The 7,890-nt window shown below is 37.9% G+C and overlaps 1 protein-coding gene and 1 non-coding gene across 2 annotated transcripts in view; one reads left to right on the top strand and one right to left on the bottom strand.

Annotated features, from left to right (window-relative positions):
- The window catches only part of LOC106878420 (probable ATP-dependent RNA helicase DDX49), a 608,416-nt gene that overhangs the window by 224,013 nt on the left and 376,513 nt on the right, over positions 1–7,890 (bottom strand). The window lies entirely within an intron of this gene.
- Positions 7,464–7,570, top strand: LOC128247146 (U6 spliceosomal RNA). Its single transcript, XR_008263560.1, has one exon. It is a non-coding gene; the product is annotated as a U6 spliceosomal RNA (small nuclear RNA).

The raw sequence follows: 7,890 nt of genomic DNA, 5'->3' as shown, positions 1-7,890 counted from the left end.
ATATATATATATATATATATACACAACAGGCTTCTTCAGTTTTTGTCATTTACTAAATCCACTCACAAGGCTTTGGTTGGCCTGAGGTTACAGTAGAAAGCATTTGCCCGAAGTGCCATGCAGTGAGAGTGAACCCAGAGCCAAGTAGTTGAGAGGCAAACTTCTTAACACACAGCTACGCTGATGTTTCCATTCGATACTCTGACGTTAACACTTTGGTTGGTAATCCATTGTGTTGGTATCCATGTCTCATTAGCAAAAGTGATTTTCCTCTCAGAAGGTATTAGCTTTGCAACCAAAAGAGCGGGACATCGTCCATACATTATAAACTATGCTATTTATGTAATTCTGTGAGTTGAATTGGTACTTCTCTAGTATGAACTTTACTAAAGTCAAGTCCAATGTGAATGATTTTGTGAATAGAATCATAGCTAAGTTTCATATTTATTTATTAGTTTATCAATAGTTACCAGTCTGCTCAATACAACCATCTCATGGAAAATATTGGTTTTTGTTGTCAGCTTGATGTGTGGACGTTCTTTGGTATGTAATATTTGTATAGCAATTTTGGAATTTTTCAACCCATTTAAAGAGAGTCTACAGCAATAAAACATTGTCCTGATACTGTGCTGAATGTCATGAATAAATTTTGTTTCTGACCCAACGTATACCCATAAAGAAGTAAAAACATACCAATGAATGTTGTTTTACTATTGCGCATCGCAGCCCAGGCTCCACTGCTTGTCAGGTTGGGAAAGGAAAACTGTCAAGGTATCAATCACTCTCTGACAGGTTTATGGTTGAACCTGTGGCAGTGGAGCCCTCTGGTATTCTTGGCTCCCAGACCATATCCTTACTCACTGCTGTCAGGGAGGAAATGCTTGTCTGCAAGCACAAGCCCCTTGAGTCAGGGTGGCTGCTCTAGTGCACCTCCTTTGCCATTCTCCAAGGCAACACCTTTTTCCATTTTGTCTGCTAGGACCATGAGGTGGTCTGAATTGCAGGAAATCAAGAGAATGAAAGAATTTCGAAGCATACAACTTGTAGTTGGTCAGTATACCATTCAATTCCCTTCTGACCATTTCTTAATATAATAACAACTTAATTAACAAGTTTAACCCCTGTAGCATTTAAACCGGCTATATCCAGCCACAATATTCTGCTTGTTTTATGTTCAGATTAGCCAGATCTAACCTCTCACACCTACCATACAAAGTCATTTTAAAAATAAACAATTGCATTGTTGAAATTTCACTGTTATGAGATAATGCATGATTAATTCAAAACAATGCGAATAAAAAAGCCTTACATTTGAATGCTAAAGGGTTAAACCTGCACTGTAGGGGCTAGAAGGAGACCCTATCCACTAACAGTCATGCAATTATCTGTCACAACAGGGGTAAAAAAAATACAAGTACACAGCATAAACGACTCACCTTGAAACAACCATTTGAATGCACTAAGTCTTAGTTAAATTACTTTATGAAAATGCTAATACTAATCAATTGAAAGGAAATATTGATTTATTCAGGATTGTTGCATCCAAGCCATTTAGAAGATAGTTCAAATTGAACTTCATATAATGGACCATCCTTCACCCATCAAAACAGAAAAAAACAGAAATGCAGAGCCTAAAATAAAATTTTACTTGTACATTTTTTATGCATTTTCTAGGAAAATTAGTACAGTATTTCAAAAACTACACTAATTTACATAATTAGTCTAAATGAATTATTTTTCTAATCAGTAACATTTTCCAGTGTCTACTGCAGAGCTTGGGGATATACAATATTCTTAGATTTTTTTAACTTTTGCGCTGCCAAATAGCTAAAAAGAACAAATTTCATAAAAATTCGCATACCCATTGACTTGCTCCTTGAGAAGATGTGCCTGATGCAAAATTTCAGTTATCTAGGCGCAAAAATTTGACTTACAACATGAACTCTTTTACTCTTTTACTTGTTTCAGTCATTTGACTGTGGCCATGCTGGAGCACCACCTTTTTAGTCGAGCTAATCGACCCCAAGACTTATTCTTTGTAAGCTTAGTACTTATTCTATCGGTCTCTTTAGCCGAACTGCTAAGTTATGGGGACGTAAACACACCAGCATCGGTTGTCAAGCGATGTTGGGGGGACAAACACAGACACACAAACACACATACATATATATACATATACATATATACGACGGGCTTCTTTCAGTTTCCATCTACCAAATCCACTCACAAGGCTTTGGTTGGCCCGAGGCTATAGTAAAAGACACTTGCCCAAGGTGCTACGCAGTGGGACTGAACATGGAACCATGTGGTTGGTAAGCAAGCTACTTACCACACAGCCACTCCTATGCACTGAGAAACTATATGAAAAATTAGTAAACTCAGAAGCATTTAACCATATTTGAGTCACCATCTTCACTTCCATTTGAAAGCAAGATCTCCACTGTATTTTTTTCCATTTAACTCTTATGATAACAACACACCTGAGACTAACCCTGGTTTTATGATGTGAACTTTCTGCTTTAAGTTGATCTCAGTTAAAACTATCCAATAAAATTTACTATTAACACAAGATTTATTACAATAAAATTATTTTAATAAATTCATTATTACTAGCAAAATTAACTGCAACAAAAGCAGTGCATTGTCAACAGAAGTATGACAATGAAATATTTAAACCAGATTAACATAACTGATCAATATGTAAGACATACTATTTTTTCCCAGAAGGATGTTTCAAAAATTTGCCTTGGGTCCTCTATGTGAAGTTTTTCCTATATCACATGTTTTTATGCTCTAAACACATTAAGAGGCACTTGTGCCAGAGACTCGTAGAAGGCACCAGTGCTGGAGACACGTGAGAGCTTCCCATACTGGTGATACATAAAAGACACCTGGTACACTCTATGAAGTGGTTGGCATTAGGAAGAGCATCAAGCTGTAGAAACCAATCCAAAATAGACTGGAACCTGGTGCAGCACTCTGGTTTACCAGTTCCAGTGAAGCCATCTAACCCATGCCAGCATGGAAAGTAGACATTAAATGATGATGATGATAAATACTGCTGAAATGGGAGTGTCTCTAATATGCCTGTACATTTTGTATGTTATCAAGTACAGTACCTTGCTAATCAGAAAACTACTTCATCATCTTTTTCAGCATCATATAACATCCATTGTCTATGCTGGCATAGGTTACACTATATCATCATCATCATCATCATTTAGCGTCCATGTTTCATGCCAGCATGGGTAGCATAATCACTGAAACAGGACATCTGTACCAGCACCATTTGGGTTTAATGCCACATTAACTCCAGGGGATTTTACACAAACAAGTGAACATTAGAAGCATTTAACTTGCTCGAAATGTGAGCAAAACTCAGATGTGCTCAGTTGATCTCAAGCTGGGTATAAACACCAAAACAACTACTACTACTTTAATACATGAGCACTAAGAACGAAAGCCAACAGAAGTTGGAATTTAATCAAGTAATAACCAAAAAGAAGATAACTGTTTACCTCGATTTTACAAAAGTCGTGAGAATATCAAAAATTCTATAAATATTTCATGACCAAAATTTAACAAAACAATGTGCCTGTAACTGATTAGTTTATATATACATACATAAATACATATACGTACGTAGGCATGCAGACAGAGAGATAGGCAGCTAGCTAGCTACATATAGACAGATACATGTAGTGTGTGTGTGTGTGTGTGTGTGTGTGTGTGTGTGTGTGTGTGTGTGTGTGCATGTGCCTGATTTCTTCATATCTATTTTTTACACAACTATGTTTGCAAATGTATTTAGATGTACATCTTATCTACATATATACACAGCACACAAGTCTAATAATATAGATGTTCATTTATCATTATAAGAATATAGAAAACCAAATGAAATGAAACAAAATCTCATTAATGATGACGCTGATGCCAATGGATCAAAAACAAACCAAAAATTTCAACAAAAACAAAAAACGAAAACATCCTTCATTTATGAACATTCTTCTCTACCACTCTAAAATATCAATAGTCTTGCTGCAAGACAAAAATAGTTACAGCATGACAGTTCTTTCATCAAATCCACATTATTTGAATAAAGGGCAGACTGAGAAACTAAACACTAATAATAATAATGGTTTCTAATTTTGGTGCCATTTTAAGGGTGGAGATAAGCTGGTTACATTGGATCCAATATAGAACTGGTACTTATTTTATCGACTCTATGGGGATGAAAAGCAAAGCTGACAGAATTTTAACTAAAAATGTAAAGAGCAGGAAGGGGTGCCACCAAGCACTTTTGTCCACTGAGGTAATGATTCTACCACCTCACTTCTTTAACAACAACAATTGTTTCTGATTTACACACAATGCCAGCAACCTTTTACTGGTGCCTTTTTGTTTATCATTCTGAAAAGGACAAGAGGAAATATACTCCTAACTCACATACCTTTTATCTTCCTCGGAATAAATTTTGTTTACCCAGGGGTTAAATTAGCAACATATATCTGTTACTGTTTTCAGTCACAGGACTGCAGCCATGTTGGAGCATTGCTTTGAAGATTTTTAGTTGAACAAATCAATCTCAGTACTTAATTTTATAAGCCTGGTACTTATTCTATCAGTCTCTGTTACAGAACTGCTAAGTTATGGAGACATAAAGAAACCAGTACTAACTGTCAGGTGGTGGTGGGAGAAGAACAAACACAAACACACTTTTATTCTTTTACTTGTTTCAGTCCCATTCTGGAGCACCACTTTCAGTCGAACCCAGGATTTATCCTTTTGAAAGTCTAGTACTTATTCTATCAGTCCCTTTTATTGAACTGCTAAGTCACAGGGACATAAACTCACCAACATTGGTTGTCAAGCGATGGTGGGGTGGGGGACAAACACAGACACAGACACACACATATATATATATATATATGATGGGCTTCTTTCAGTTTCCGTCTACCATATCCACTCACAAGATTTAGGTCAGCCCGAGGCTATAGCAGAAGACACTTGCCCAAGGTGCCACGCAGTGGGACTGAACCCAGAACAATGTGGCTGGGAAGCAAGCTTCTTACCACACAGCCACTCCTGCACCTATATACACATGAAGGACTTCTTTCAGTTTCCACCTACCAAATTCACTAATAAGGCTTTGATCTGCCTGGGGCTATAGCAGAAGGCACTTGGACAAGGTGCTACGAATTAGGACTGAAACTGGAATCAAACTTCTTACCCTGCAGCCACCCTGAATTTGCAAGAAATAAAGAAAATTGGAAATGAGCTTATTTTGTGAAAAGATAAAGCAAGAAACCAATTTGTTTTTTTCTTTCTATCACTTTGGATTTACAATCTGTATTGTATACTTTGTTAATTAGTGTGTTACTAATAAAATAATTTAATTTAGAAGACTGTATAGAAGACTGCTTTTTGTATCAGCTCATCATTTGTTCATAAATAAGTAAAATATTTATTTTTATTTCAACTTGAGATGCATAGCTTAACAGTTAGGGTGTTCGTTTCATGATTGTATAGTCATTAGCTCAATTTCTGGTGGGGTGTTGTGTCCTTGAGCAAGATTCTTTATTTCATGTTGTTCCAGTTCACTCAGCTGGCATATATGAGCTGTACCTGTAATTAAAACGGCCAGCCTTGTCACATTCTGTGTCACGCTGAATATCTCTGAGAACTACATTAGCTCTTTTGTTGCCTTATTTTATTGCCTTATTTTGTTCAGATGCTTTGTGTTCCTTTCAATTAATTTTCAATATAACAAAGAATTTAGTAAAGTAACTGAGTCATCATTCAGCTAGTGTTAGGAAAATAAACTGTGACGAAGGTTTGGTGGAAGATTTTAATTCAGAGCTTTTGAAACGAAGACATTTGTAATTAAAAGCCAGAGGCGGTGTCAGGTGGGTTGGTATCAAAAGGTTTAAGGGTACACATGCCTGTGGAGTGTTCAACGACTTGCATATTAATTTCACAAGCAGACAGTTCTGTTGCTCAGACCAACTAAAACCCTTGTTGTTGTAACCAACAGAGTGCCAGTTATGTACATGGAAATTACTTAGTATGGCAGTAAATATATTTTCAAAATGTTGTCACATAGGCGCAGGAGTGGCTGTGTGGTAAGTAGCTTGCTTACCAACCACATGGTTCCAGGTTCAGTCCCACTCCGTGGCACCTTGGGCAAGCCTTGGGCCGACCAAAGCCTTGTGAGTGGATTTCGTAGACGGAAACTGAAAGAAGCCTGTCGTATATATATATATATATATATATATGTATGTGTGTGTGTGTGTTTGTCCCCCCAACATCGCTTGACAACCGATGCTGGTGTGTTTACATTCCCGTAACTTAGCGGTTCAGCAAAAGAGACCGATAGAATAAGTACTAGGCTTACAAAGAATGAGTCCTGGGGTCGATTTGCTCAACTAAAGGCAGTGCTCCAGCATGGCCACAGTCAAATGACTGAAACAAGTAAAAGAGTAAAAGAGGTAAAAACCCCCTTTGGTCATGAATGACCATGAGATTGCACCTAGAAAGTTCTGCTCTGAGGCACAAGTCTGGGCGACGCTGTTTGTGCAAGACCAGCAGTTGCCCATCCATACCAGTCTCCCCTGTCCATGCTACTGATGTTATCCATGGGAAAGGCAAAGGTTGATACAACTTGGCCCCAGTGATGTTGTGACTCATTTTCATGGCTGAGTGAACTGGAGTAATGCGAAATAAAGTGTCTTGCTCAAGAACACAACACACAGCTCAGTCAGGGAATTGAACTCACTACCTTATGATTGTGAGTCAAACGTTCTAATTACTGAGCCATGTGCCTTCACATTGTCATAGAATAAATGAAACAAAAAGGCCAGCAGTTAATGAAATTAGCATACTGAGTAAAGAGACCTTTTAAAAGCTTGAGGGTTACAAGATAATTTCTTGAAATAAAAAAATGGTCCTTAATAGAGAAAAGGTCATAAAGCCACTACATTATCTACCTAGATGATAGTCTTTCATAACTAAAGAATACACGGTTCTGCAATGTTCTTGCTGAATTACCTGTACAAATGAATTGTTTATAGTGACTAAATGTATGTGCTGTATACCACCCTACTCTCTCCATCAAATCGATGGTGCCAGAGCAGGTGTACACATGTCAGGTGCTGAAGTGATTGCAAAGCAATGTGAAATGAAGTGTTTTGCTTACGAGCAAAAAAAAAAGCAACACTCAGTCCAGGAACTAAAACCACGGTCTTGCAATCGTGAGTGCAAAAAAAAACTAACCATGAGGGCATGTGCCCTCAATACTGAATAGAATAAGTAGGGGACTAAATTAGATGTGGAGGAAAGAGAGAATGATTATTGTTTGTCTGCGTAGATGTTTAAAATCATTCATACACACAAGAGGGGCCGAAGAAAAAAAAATGAGTAAAAAGGAGCAAATGAGGAAAAATAAATAAAAAGAGTGATCAGTGCTAGCTACGGCGGTACATATTCTAAAATTGGAACGATACAGAGAAGATTAGCATGGCCCCTGCGCAAGGATGACACGCACATTCGTGAAGCGTTCCATATTTTTTTTATAGGCGCAGGAGTGGCTGTGTGGTAAGTAGCTTGCTTACCAACCACATGGTTCCGGGTTCAGTCCCACTGCGTGTCATCTTGAGCAAGTGTCTTCTACTATAGCCTCGGGCCGTCCAAAGCCTTGTGAGTGGATTTGGTAGACGGAAACTGAAAGAAGCCCGTCGTATACATGTATATATATATATATATGTGTGTGTGTGTGTGTGTGTTTGTGTGTCTGTGCTTGTCCCCCTAGCATTGCTTGACAACCGATGCTAGTGTGTTTATGTCCCCATCACCCAGCGGTTCGGCAAAAGAGACCGATAAAATAAGTAC

Source organism: Octopus bimaculoides, chromosome 2 (assembly GCF_001194135.2).
Source record: "Octopus bimaculoides isolate UCB-OBI-ISO-001 chromosome 2, ASM119413v2, whole genome shotgun sequence".
Classification (NCBI taxonomy): Eukaryota; Metazoa; Mollusca; class Cephalopoda; order Octopoda; family Octopodidae; genus Octopus; species Octopus bimaculoides.
This window is presented reverse-complemented; position numbering and strand designations above follow the sequence as displayed.